This window comes from Scylla paramamosain, chromosome 24, assembly GCF_035594125.1.
Source record: "Scylla paramamosain isolate STU-SP2022 chromosome 24, ASM3559412v1, whole genome shotgun sequence".
NCBI classification, from domain to species: Eukaryota; Metazoa; Arthropoda; class Malacostraca; order Decapoda; family Portunidae; genus Scylla; species Scylla paramamosain.
Window position 1 is genome coordinate 7,722,501 of NC_087174.1, and position 13,789 is coordinate 7,736,289.

General features: G+C 42.9%; 1 protein-coding gene across 8 annotated transcripts in view; it reads right to left on the bottom strand.

The window, feature by feature from the left end:
- Positions 1-13,789, bottom strand: part of LOC135112940 (uncharacterized) — a 262,579-nt gene that overhangs the window by 20,456 nt on the left and 228,334 nt on the right. Inside the window, exon 6 of one of the 8 annotated variants that reach the window (XM_064027897.1) lies at positions 7,448-7,490. The exons of the other annotated variants lie outside the window; for them this stretch is intronic. The gene's annotated coding sequence lies outside the window, so the exon portion shown is untranslated. Of the gene's footprint in view, positions 1-7,447; positions 7,491-13,789 lie in introns of those variants that run through there. 8 annotated transcript variants of the gene reach the window in all.

Sequence of the window (13,789 nt, forward strand, 5' to 3'; positions counted from 1 at the left end):
CACACAACAATCACGCTTCATTCTCTTTTCCTTTTAAATTTGTGCTGGTGTGTGTGTGTGTGTGTGTGTGTGTGTGTGTGTGTGTGTGTGTGTGTGTGTGTGTGTGTGTGTGTGTGTGTGTGTGTGTGTGTGTGTGTGTGTGTGTGTGAGAGAGAGAGAGAGAGAGAGAGAGAGAGAGAGAGAGAGAGAGAGAGAGAGAGAGAGAGAGAGAGAGAGAGAGAGAGAGAGAGAGAGAGAGAGAGAGAGAGAGAGAAAATTTTCTTTTATTGCGTCTTGTTTCTTTTTTTAGGCTTTCTATTTTTTTTTGTTTTGTTTTTGTTTCCCTTTCTATATAGTCTATGTACTACCTATCTATTAATCAATCCATCCACCTGTCTATATACTATCAACCGAACTATCTATTGGTCACGCTATTAATCGCTATTTTCCATGGTTTCTCTTCCTCCCCATTCGTCTGCCAGAGAGAGAGAGAGAGAGAGAGAGAGAGAGAGAGAGAGAGAGAGAGAGAGAGAGAGAGAGAGAGAGAGAGAGAGAGAGAGAGAGAGAGAGAGAGAGAGCGTCGCCCTCCCCAACGCCAGCCAAGCCCTGCAGCCGCAAGTCTATTCGCCAAGCCAATCTATTTCAACTTTGTGTTTTAAACTGCCGTAGTTCCTCCCTGAGTAGTGAACACAATGTGGCAAGGAATTCCACAAATAACCGGGCCTGGGAATGAAGTAAATTTTTGGGAAGTTATAGTTTTAGTGTGCGTGAGACTGCTGCCGGTGGTGGAGAGAGAGAGAGAGAGAGAGAGAGAGAGAGAGAGAGAGAGAGAGAGAGAGAGAGAGAGAGAGAGAGAGAGAGAGAGAGAGAGAGAGAGAGAGAGAGAGAGAGAGAGAGAGAGAGAGAGAGAGAGATTGGGATGCATATTAGCCTGTCAAAGATGTAAATAAAGTTCATCAAAAAGTGTACAAGATTTATGGCAACTGGTGTGTCATAAGTCTCTCTCTCTCTCTCTCTCTCTCTCTCTCTCTCTCTCTCTCTCTCTGTAATAAAAATAATGATCCTCTGCGCCGAGTGTCCTACAACAGATTAACTTAATCCTACGTAAACTTTTATTTCTATTCACACACACACACACACACACACACACACACACACACACACACACACACACACACACACGTACCCTCCACCCCCCAACCACACACCCACCAACTGCAAACGACTGCAATAATGGAGTCCTAACAATGTTCTATTTGTACGAAAGTTGTTAGTGTATTTATAAAAAAGTGTATTACTTGCATGCAGTGAGGCGGCAGGGTTGTACAATATGAATAACATGGATAACATCATTAATACTATTATAATTAAGTTCATAAAAATGTGAGCAATTTATTTCATGGCGTGTACCAGTGAACGCGAAAATGTTGCGTTATGTATGTTGGTCATAAAAGCACGTGGTGATAGTAAACATGGAAATGAAAGAAAAATATAGGGAATTTACGGCAAGAAAATTAATCTCTCTCTCTCTCTCTCTCTCTCTGCTGTGCGCACATACATAGACACACACATGTGTCTATGTATGGGGCCCCACCAGATATAGATATTACAATTCTATATTTGTACATTTAACTGCACAGAAATTCTTCTTTTTATAATGAATTTCAAATGAGCTGAAATTTAAATGTCCAAATAGAGAATTATCTGTATGACCAGCAGGATGTGATTCTAATGTTTAATGAATTATAAAGTTTTCACAAGTAAAACGCTTTTATACAATTCAAGTGTGATCTTTTTTGTAGAAATGAAAGTAAAAATACACTTTTCTTTTACGAAGAGTATGAAACAATAAAAATTCCCAAAGATCAACAACTTAGTCATGCCTGTCTGAGAAACACAATTGGCAACCACAGGATGAGCGGATTAAATCTTCCCACACACGAAGGAAGGAAGAGATAAAGCGGAAAGAACAAAGGAAAAGAGGAAACACGTGCCTTTTAAATTAATGTAAACTGAGAGACATCCAACAAGCAACACGCCCACGCTACACACGCAAGAATTACTACGATAAGAGCAAGGGAAGATAAACCAAAATAATAACCCCAACGGAAGCCACAGACTCACGGAAGCAGTTAACAGAGGAAATTGTGTGCACGAGGAGGATACATCACTGAGAGAAGCGAATGATGAAGTTGTGTCAGGAGAGGGAAAGAGATCACGAGCTTTAACCCGTTCTTTTATAAATACCATTACGTAAGAACACACCCACGTACCTATCCACCCACACACACCGGTAGCTTTGTTCACCCTACTATTCTTGTATGCGAGAAAAAAAAATAGATTTCTCCCTTTGTTTCCACCGTTATAATATACTGCAACAATTTACTCCAAGTGATCCATCTCCTACCATTGTGAGGCACGGACAATGTATATTCTTTCCTATACGTGAGGGTGCCTTTATGCATGGGACGCCCACCTGATGCCCCAAGTCCCTCCAGTGTATATTTTCCACAAGGCAACCCGTGGGCGAGTCAGGATTATCACAAGGGCAAGACAAAGGCTCCCGCGCGGCCACACTGGCGAAAGCAACAATTAAACCTGCTCTTGGTGGATAAAGTCTCAATTCCTTCTGTGGCTAACAAGGACTCAGAGGAGGCGGTGGAAGCTGGTGAGTTTAAGTAATCTCGCCTCCCCTTGCAGATGCCAACGTGGGGCTCTGCTGACGTGACCTTAGTGTGTGCTGAGGAGGGACAAGGCAGGAATGCAGAGGGCAAGAAGATTGTGCCCTAAAGGTGGGAGAAACTAGGCAATACAGAGGGCAGGCTGGTATAGTGATTAGGGTGGGAAGGACTAGGGAATGCAGAGGGCAGGAAGACAGACACAGGGGAACGTGGAACAGTTGGCTTACAGAGCAAGAGTTAACGTTTTAAAGAGCCAAAGGAGTAGACTGTTCATAAGCAAGATAGGAAGATGTGGAAAAATGCTTGCAAGAAAGATTTCATGTAGAAGAAGAAGAAGAAGAAGAAGAAGAAGAAGAAGAAGAAGAAGAAGAAGAAGAAGAAGAAGAAGAAGAAGAAGAAGAAGAAGAAGAAGAAGAAGAAGAAGAAGAAGAAGAAGAAGAAGAAGAAGAAGAAGAAGAAGAAGAAGAAGAAGAAGAAGAAGAAGAAGAAGAAGAAGAAGAAGAAGAAGAAGAAGAAGAAGAAGAAGAAGAAGAAGAAGAAGAAGAAGAAGAAGAAGAAGAAGAAGAAGAAGAAGAAGAAGAAGAAGAAGAAGAAGAAGAAGAAGAAGAAGAAGAAGAAGAAGAAGAAGAAGAAGAAGAAGAAGAAGAAGAAGAAGAAGAAGAAGAAGAAGAAGAAGAAGAAGAAGAAGAAGAAGAAGAAGAAGAAGAAGAAGAAGAAGAAGAAGAAGAAGAAGAAGAAGAAGAAGAAGAAGAAGAAGAAGAAGAAGAAGAAGAAGAAGAAGAAGAAGAAGAAGAAGAAGAAGAAGAAGAAGAAGAAGAGCAGGAAGAAGTACTAGTTGAGTGTTCTATCACACAAGCACCCTTAAAATTAAATCTCTCTCTCTCTCTCTCTCTCTCTCTCTCTCTCTCTCTCTCTCTCTCTCTCTCTCTCTCTCTGTGTGTGTGTGTGTGTGTGTGTGTGTGTGTGTGTGTGTGTGTGTGTGTGTGTGTGTGTGTGTGTGTGTGTGTGTGTGTGTGTGTGCGCTGTCTCTCACTCCACAATAGCGATTAATTCATGTTTCATTTTATGTAGCAAGGCACCATTACACGCTGCGGTTCTTGGACAGGACACACTAACTCACACACGATAATTATGCAGCTGAGAACATTTTTTTTTCTATTATGTAACTTACTGCAGTGGACGATCGCATGGTAGTGGGTGATGTCTCCTTGCCGAATTCTCCACAAACATCACCCATGAACATCACCAAATAAAAGTAGTACATCTAACATACAACAAATGTGCTATACAATACTCACTGTTTTAATGAGTTAGAAGTATGCAACTTTTTTTTTTTTTCACTGAAGTATACGGATGAAATAAAAATACCTGAATATTTCTGCCTGTTGTTTTGTCTATGTAAGTGTTCAGTAGCTTTTTTTTTTTCAGTGGTAAAGTAAAGATTGAAATATGGTGGAAGTGAACCGGAAGCAGGATGCGTGCGGAAGCAGGATGCGTTAATGGCTGTTCTTGCTGGATAATTTAACTTGTTCGCACGCGCTCGCTCACACATACGATAGATGTCTCAATTCATTCATCTCTCTCTCTCTCTCTCTCTCTCTCTCTCTCTCTCTCTCTCTCTCTCTCTCTCTCTCTCTCTCTCTCTCTCGTGATGACTCCCTCACTGCGTCACGTCACGTCACGTCACGCCGGGGAATGAGTTACGCTTCCCGGCTCATGACTCCGTAATGAGGCGTCCCACCGGAGCCTCACAGACCGCTGCCTGCCCGCCTTTGACGACACTCCCGCCTCTCTCGGTTTTAATGACGGTGCTGCTCGTGGTGGTGGTGGTGGTGGTGTTGTTGTTGTTGTTGGTGGTGGTGGTGGTTCTGATGATAATGAAGTAGTTATGTCATGTGCTGATGGTGGTGATGGTGATGGTGATGGCAATGGTGATGATGGTGATGCTGGTGTTGTTGATGATGAGAAGGATGGTGTTCATTTATAGTGATGATGATGGTAATGTTGGTAATGATGATGTTGGTAAAAAGTGTTGATTGTGGTGATACTGATGATAATGATGATGATGTTAGAAGGAAATGAGTAGATGTTGTTAATGCTACATACAGGACAGTCATCTGTAGTGGTGGTGATGAGGAGTTCTGATGAACATAAGAACATAAGAAATAAGGGAAGCTGCAAGAAGCGACCAGGCTTACACGTGGCAGTCCCTGTATGAAACACACCTACCTATTTCCATCTGCTATCCCCATCCATAAACTTGTCTAATCTTCTCTTAAAGCTCTCTAGTGTCCTAGCACTAACTACATGATTACTGAGTCCGTTCCACTCATCTACCACTCTATTTGAGAACCAATTTTTTCCTATCTCCTTCCTAAACCTAAATTTTTCAAGCTAGAACCCGTTATTTCTTGTTCTACCCTGGTTGCTGATCCTAAGAATTTTGCTTACATCTCCCTTGTTATAACCCTTATACCACTTAAAGACTTCTATCAGGTCCCCTCTTAACCTACGTCTCTCTAGAGAATGTAAATTTAACCGCTTCAACCTCGCTTCGTAAGGAATACTCCTCATCCCCTGTATCCTTTTAGTCATTCTCCTCTGTACTGATTCTAATAGACCTATGACAATGACTATCTGTGATGATAATAATGATGACCAAGTTACTAATAAAGATGGCGATATCAAATCTACTGATAATGATTAGTGTGACTGGCAGTGATGATGATGTTAATGACAGTGATGAAAACGATAATAACGATAATAATGGTAAAAGTACCGATTATATAAAAAAAAAACGAAATGTGACTAGCGAAACAAAACATAATTACCACGAAAATAAAATTAATAAAAAAACAAAACAAAACAAAAAAAACAAACGAATATCACCAAACAAAAAAAAAGACTAAACATGAAGCGCATTTCAAACATTTTTCTCAACATTTTTTCTCTTTCATTCCGTCACACCACTTCCCAAGAGTCACGATGATAAAGAATAAACGATAATGGCCGTGTGTGTGTGTGTGTGTGTGGGAGGGGTGGGGGATAATCAAACTAATAACACAAGCGACCAAATGATAATGATAACAGGGGCACCAATGGACGTGTGCATAAATAATAGGTAAGTGAACGCTCCCCTCCACTGGTCTGCTCTGGTCTGGTCTGCTTCATTAATATGCTTCATCTGTCGCTGGTGAAATGGCATGAAATTATTGTTCGTGTTCTTATTCTTGTTCCTTCCGTTGTTCATGCTACTACCGCTGCTGCTGCTGCTGTTGTTCGTGGTGGTGGTGGTGGTGTTGGTCTCAGTTTCTATAGTTATTATTGTTATTGTTATTTATTATTATTATTGCAATTATTAGTAGTGCTATTTTTGTTTTTGTTGCTTCTGTTTAATTACAGAAGTCGTTACAGCAGCAGCAGCAGCAGCAACAGTAATAGTAGTAGTAGTAGTAGTAGTAGTAGTAGTAGTAGTAGTAGTAGTAGTAGTAGTAGTAGAAGTAGTAATAAGAGATAATTAGGTAAAATTTCCTCCAAACTACATAACATTTCCACCAACATTAACAATTTTAATAATAAATGAAAACAACAAATCTGACGCAACATTACAACTGCTACTATAACTGCTACAATAATAATAATAATAATAATAATAATAATAATAAAAATAATAATAATAATAACAATAATAATAATAATAATCCCAAAAACAATAATGAAGCACCAGGTCCAATCATCCTTCCATTCAACATTACAGAAAAATCTAAATTCTGCAGCGAATAAAAATTAATGTTTGCACAAATCCAGGAGAGTTAATGAGGGAGGTTGGGAAACACGAAGCTGGGAGGGAGGGAGAGAGGGAAAGGGAGGGAGGGAGAGAGGGAGGGGGATGGGAAGAGGGAGAGAGAGTTTTGCTGCTAGGAGAGAAAGAAATGGATAGGAACATGATACGGGAAAAATGAGAGAGAGAGAGAGAGAGAGAGAGAGAGAGAGAGAGAGAGAGAGAGAGAGAGAGAGAGAGAGAGAGAGAGAGAGAGAGAGAGAGAGTACGCGAGTGTTGCTGGGAATACTTAAAGGTAATCGATTTGCGGCGACCGAACCTCTGAGAAAAAAAAAAAAAGAGAATCAATCAGTGAAGTACAATAATCCATAATGCAGATTGGCTTACTCTCTCTCTCTCTCTCTCTCTCTCTCTCTCTCTCTCTCTCTCTCTCTCTCTCTCTCTCTCTCTCTCTCTCTCTCTCTCTCATCCTGAATCAATCCCTCTCCCCATCTTTCAGTCTCACCTTCTCACATACCAGCAAGTAATCTTTTTCCCCTTTACCTGCATACAATAGTGCCTTTACTCTCTCTCTCTCTCTCTCTCTCTCTCTCTCTCTCTCTCTCTCTCTCTCTCTCTCTCTCTCTCTCTCTCTCTCTCTCTCTCTCTCTCTCTCTCTCTCTGTACATTTCCACTAATCCTCTGATACCTTCACTTAAACTTTTCTTCTCTTCTTTTACTTTCGTTTCTTGTGACGCTCTGTCCTTACTTCTTTCTCGTTCCTTAGTCCTAATTTCCTTTCTTCCTTCCATACTTCTCTTCTCTTCCTCTCTCTCTGTGCCATCGCAAATTCTCTCCTTGTCATCCATCTCTTTTATCGGTTCCGTTGAGTTTCAGCCCTTCATCACGATTATTTGGAGGAGGAGGAGGAGGAGGAGGAGGAGGAGGAGGAGGAGGAGGAGGAGGAGGAGGAGGAGGAGGAGGAGGAGGAGGAGGAGGAGGAGGAGGAGAAGGAGGAGGAGGAGGAGGAGGAGGAGGAGAAACAAAAGGCAGAACGAACACCAACATACCTGAGAGAAAAAAAAAGGAAAACAAGGATGAAGGAAGAGGAGGAGGAGGAGGAGGAGCGGGAGGAAGATAAAGGAACATGAAGGAAAAACAAACAGTAGAACATCTCAAGAGGAAAAGGATAGCAACGATGAAAGCTCCTCCCCACCTACCGCTCCCTCCATCCAAGGCTGCCAGGATAAAGAAGAAGAAGAAGAAGAAAAAAAAAGAAGAAATACCAGGCAAGCAAAAGAAACTGCAGGGAAATTTTATAGGAGAATGATGAAAACTACCAGTGTTGCTATTTCTATCCTACGCTTGACAACCAACAATGTGTCAGTAAGGCGACATCTTGTACCTAGGTGAAGAAGAGGAGGAGGAGGAGGAGGAGGAGGAGGAGGAGGAGGAGGAGGAGGTAGAGAAGCAGAGAACAAGTAAGAGCGATGCATGAAAAGAAGAATGGAGAAGGAGAAACAGAAAGGCGAATAATAAGATGGAGGTCAGCGAAGAGGAGGAACGGAGAAGAGAGGGAAAGGAAAGGTAAAGAGAAGCGGGGTGATTTTTTCTTCCTTCGTCTTCCTTGTCTTCATAAACAATTCTTCCCATTCCATATTTCTTCCTTTACCTGTCATTTTTCACCCAACTTGCCTTTCCATCTCCCCGCCCTCTCTCTCTCTCTCTCTCTGTCTCTGTCTCTCTCTCTCTCTCTCTCTCTCTCTCTCTCTCTCTCTCTCTCTCTCTCTCTCTCTCTCTCTCACCTTATTCTAGCTTCCAATTCCATATATATTTTTCTCTCAATTCATCCACCATTTCCTTCTTCAATTTGACTTCCCTCACTCGCACTCTCTCTCTCTCTCTCTCTCTCTCTCTCTCTCTCTCTCTCTCTCTCTCTCTCTCTCTCTCTCTCTCTCTCTCTCTCTCTCTCTCTCTCTTCTCCATCTTTCACACACACTCCACTTCTCTCTTCTTCTCTCCTCCTCCTCGTTCTAAATTCTTATTTCTCCGTGTTTTTTTCTTTTCTCCTCCTCTCGTTTCTGTCTGCCTTCCCTTTCCCGTCTCATACTCCTCCCTATCTCTGTCTGTCTGCCTGTCTGTCTGCTAGTCTTCCGCGCACATTCTGGTTCTCTCATTCTCTCTCTCTGACCAGGTGTCGCTTGCACTCACCTCTTTACATGCATGAGGCGAACGCACACGAGAGATGAGAGGAGAGAGAGCTGCGGAGGGGAAAGGGAAGGGGGAAAAGAGGGAGAGGAATGCAGGAGTGAGGAAGGTCGGAGGGAGAGGATGCAGGGAAGAGAGGTATTGGAGGAGGAATGTAGGGAGGATTAGGGAGGTGAAGTTAATGGCAGAGAGGGATGAAGGAGAGTTATGTAGGGTTAATAAGGATGTGAGGGAATATGTAAACTAATGGTGAAGGGAGAGATGGTATGAGGGTGAAAATCGAGGGAGGAATATGAAGGAATATGAAGGGGAGGAATGAAGGGAGGTAAAAAGAGGCACGAGTGAGAAATTGGGTATGAGAGGGAGTGAAGTGGATGCTGATGTTGATGACGATGGAAAAAAAGACTGGAGGAAATAAAAAAAGGAAAAAAGGAATAATAAGAACGAGAAAAAAAAAGAGACGGATGACGATGAGAAAGAAATATGAGGGGAGGAGAGAATAGAGAAAAGGGGGATAATATGAGCGAGAAAAGGGTCACTAAGGCAAAAAACTAAGATCGTGAGGATAAAAACAAGCTTAAAGTGAGCCTGGTAGGAGAAAGTGGAGAGGCCAAACCCGAAAGTTGTGGAAGGGAACAAAAAGCCGAGATGGAAAACGACAGAAAATTTCCAGAAGGAGGCAACTACAAGTGGAAAACAGATGGAGGAGGAAATGGAAGGACGGAGAGAGAGAGAAAGAGAAAGAGAGAGAGAGAGAGAGAGAGAGAGAGAGAGAGAGAGAGAGAGAGAGAGAGAGAGAGAGAGAGAGAGAGAGAGAGAGAGAGTTGAGGGTGAAGAAAAATTGGAAGGGAAAGCTGGTGGGAAAGATACAAGGAATAAAGGAGGAGGAGGGGAGGAGGAGGAGGAGGAGGAAGAATAAAAGAAAAGATGGAGGGACAAACATGTACAGAGGAAAAGGGAGAAGAAAGAAAGGATGGAAGAATACGCAGAGAGAGAGAGAGAGAGAGAGAGAGAGAGAGAGAGAGAGAGAGAGAGAGAGAGAGAGAGAGAGAGAGAGAGAGAGAGAGAGAGAGAGAGAGAGAGAGAGAGAGAGAGAGAGAGAGAGAGAGAGAGAGAGAAATATTAGGGGGAAAGGAAGGAGGAGGGTGAACGAGCACTGTAAAACATGAGATTCTGCACCGCACAGACCTACTGAATCAGGAATGCAGAGAAAAATAGCAGGAAATTGAGTCAGAGGGAAGGGTGGGGACGCCTCAACTTTAAGTCCCTCGGAAAGCAAGTTTTTGGTCTCAGGTTCTCTTGGGATGTGGGGGCTGGGGAGGGAGATAAGCTTTGGGGGTAACAAGCAGATAGGGAGATACACCGGGGGATGACTGGTAGAGGACTGAGAGAGGCTGGGAGAGTCTAAGAAGGTGCTGGGAAAAATAATCAGGTTCTTTTCGACTGTGGGGCTGGGGAGGGGAGAGAAGGTTTGGGTGGTAAGAGAGAGATAGGGAGATAGAATGGGAGTTAGTGGTGGGGAAATGTGAGGCTGGGAGAAAGGAATAATGGGGAGATTAAAGGGAACGGGAGGATCACAAGGGGTTGGGTAGAATAGGAGGACCACAAGGGGATGCAGAGAATAGGAGGACCTCAAGGGGCTGGGTAGAATAAAGAAAAGTTACTCTGTAGGTTTTAGTACTCTATACTTTGTGACATGGCTTTAAGGGAAGGCGTTGGAGGCTTTACACGCAGCAGGTAGGGCGTTTTAGGGGCTGCCAAGGGTTTTATGGAGGTTAGAAGAGGCTTTTGTGGGGCTGAAACGAACCGGGAGGGAAGGGATGGGACTTGCGACTTGAAAGGGACGGAGGGACGGAGTGATGAGAGGAGAGAGAGGTCACAGTAATTTAAAGTATGTGGAAGTAAACTTAACTCCTGCCGTCTATCTTGTTACTGAAAGCTGTAGCGAGAGCCGAGTGTCCTTTAATGTCCTTAACAGTCGCCTCCCTTCACTCATCGATCACATGAACACAGCAATCTTTTAGGACACTTTTCCCTTTTCCTCTCCCTCGCCACCAGTCTTCCCTTCTCTTTCCCTCTATCCAACATTACCACTGCCACCTTCCTTAGTAGATTTCTGGACTAAATCATTGAGTATTTATTTATTTACTTATTTATTTATTTATTTATCTGTCTGTCTATCAACCTATCCATTTATTTATTTGCATTCAAGGTTATTTTTTAGTGACACCATCATCAATGCTTATTCCTATCAATAGATTGCTAGATTGGAAGCTTTAGTAATTGTCATCATTATTTACTTTCCTTCGTAGATTCCAAGCCTAAAACTATTGATCTTAATTACGCTGTGCCTTTTAAATCTATTTAGAAAGAGGGGGATTTCTAACCATTGAACAGAATCCGTCTCATGCCTTCCGAACCCGCTATACAGAGTGTGGTTCTTTAAGACAGCAAGGTTCTATGGGCTCTATACACACTGCATTACTTAATACGACGGAATCAGACGCTATTCATCCATTCATCTCTCCTCACACTAACTCCCTCTAATCTCCTCCAATCCGCGGGACCTTAACTTTTATTCCCTCTCTCTTATCTCTCATTTCCATTAACACTCACTCACCTGGACAGACTGACCAGCTGGGCTCTTCTCAAAATACTCCGTCACTTTCATTCCTATTCCAAGATCATTGTATTGGTGCATATTTCCCACTCGTTCCAAGGTGAATTCTAATATCATTGTCATTTTTTCCCCCAAGACTTCAGCACTTTCAGAATGGATATATCGGGTGACCTCAAAAACCAGCGAGTGGGATTCAGTTTCACTTCAGCGTTCTCTTTGTGGGGAAGCAATAGTGAGCATTTTTTGGGGGGCGTTTTTCGGGTAAGTTTTGCTGCCTGCACTTATCAAAAAGGCGCCGCCGGAGATTGAGGGCCAAAGTTAGCAGAGAGGAACACTGTGAAAAGATGTAACTGTATCACCAGAGTTGCGTTTCCTTTTACGTATGGCATGGTGTGTGTGTGTGTGTGTGTGTGTGTGTGTGTGTGTGTGTGTGTGTGTGTGTGTGTGTGTGTGTGTGTGTGTGTGTGTGTGTGTGTACAACTCTAAAACACAAACCCACCCATCCAACCACACACACAAAGTAGTAGTAGTAGTAGTAGTAGTAGTAGTAGTAGTAGTAGTAATAGTAGTAGTAGTAGTAGTAGTAGTAGTAGTAGTAGTAATTTATTGACAACTTTAGCAGCGTAAAAATATATAATGAATATACAAAACACAAAATATAGAATTAAAAAAAAGGAAAATCAACAATAATATTCCAATTTTGTCCAACTGGAGGTAAAGCAAGTAAACACTGTAAACAGCCACCAACCTGCACCAATCTTAAATACCAATCACTATTACTTCATGCACATAGTATTAGCATTAGCAGTTCACTGAAAAAAAATAATAAATAAATAAACAAACAAACACGAACGTACATATCCCCCATTCTGTCTCTCACCCCAACTCGGCCCATCCCCGCGGCCTCTCCTCCTCTGTGGCGGCCTTACTCCTTTAACCCAGTCACGGGATGCTCGCCTAATTACTGCCTATAATTCTTCCTCATAACAGGCGGCCTCCACCACCACCACCACCACCACCACCACCACCACCACCACCAACACATCCATGCCTACTCTACTATCAAAACGGAAGAAAGAATAATAGAGAAGAAAAGGTGTAAAGGAAACGAACGTGGTGGAAAATAAAGGTAAATAGGATACAGAGAGAAAGAGTGAAGAGAAAGAGAGAGAGAGAGAGAGAGAGAGAGAGAGAGAGAGAGAGAGAGAGAGAGAGAGAGAGAGAGAGAGAGAGAGAGAGAGAGAGAGAGAGAGAGAGAGAGAGAGAGAGAGAGAGAGAGGGAGTAAAAAGAGAGGGAGAAAAGAAGAACAGAGAGGAAAAGGAGTAAAGGAAAAGTAGGAGGTAGTGAAGGAAAGATAATGGGATAAGAGAGTAGATGGGAGAGAGAGAGAGAGAGAGAGAGAGAGAGAGAGAGAGAGAGAGAGAGAGAGAGAGAGAGAGAGAGAGAGAGAGAGAGAGAGAGAGAGAGAGAGAGAGAAGGATCAGGCCAAGTTTACGAGACAGGAGAGGAGATGCAGATTCTCTCTCTCTCTCTCTCTCTCTCTCTCTCTCTCTCTCTCTCTCTCTCTCTCTCTCTCTCTCTCTCTAAATAAAAGAAGGGGAAAAAGAGAGGCGAGGCGAGGAGAGAGGTCAGGAGGGAAAAAGCAGCTTGAAAACTAGATGTCCCCCTTCCCCTCTACGGATCCTACTGAAGTAAGGAAGTAGAAATAAATATATAAGGGCCTTGAAGAGTCCAAGTATAAGGCAGATGGTGTTAAAGGAAGAGGGTATAAGGGAGGTTTTAGTAGATGATGGTTAGGGTGAAAAAAAGGGTGAACTGTAATGACATTTAGCGAGTGAAGGGAGACAGGGAGTGTGACAGATGAGGGTGTACGGGGAAAGTGAGGTGGTTAGGTTAAGTAAGAGAGTGGAGTGTGTTAGTATGTGTGGATGTTAGGGTGAAGTTGCAAGGAGATTAGGGTATATGCTAGGTTAGGTTTCGTTTGGTTAGATTAAGATAGGTTAGGTTAGAATGCTGAGTGTGTGTTAGTGTGTGGAGGCTTGAGAAAGTTGCAATATGGAGGAGGTATAAGACAGATGGGATTTAAAGGGGAGGGGGGAATGAGGGTGAAAGGGGGATACAGTAAGTAAAGGAGTTAGTAGTACAAGTCGGATCCGGTAGCGTATCTGATTACAATGCAAGAAGCCCTGGATTACCACCACCACCAAGTCAGTGCTTACATAAAGGAATCAAAGACCTTCGTTTTGTTACGGTCCTTACCAGGTTGGGGATATCCAAAACCACGAATAAAAGACTGTGAAATAGGATCTAGGTGTTGGTGATGCTACTTGGTAAGGCATTTGGCTAGGGACATTGCCAAAACAACTATGGAATCACCCCTTTACTCTTTCGTATTAGTGAGAGGGTTGGGGAGTTTGGGGGCTGTAGGGACACAGAATCCGGGATGTCGGTCACTTCCACCTGGCCTCACACCTTTACCTGCGCCTCATTACCAGATAACGTACCTGTGCATGACCGACACGGGGCCTAATTCCAGTCGA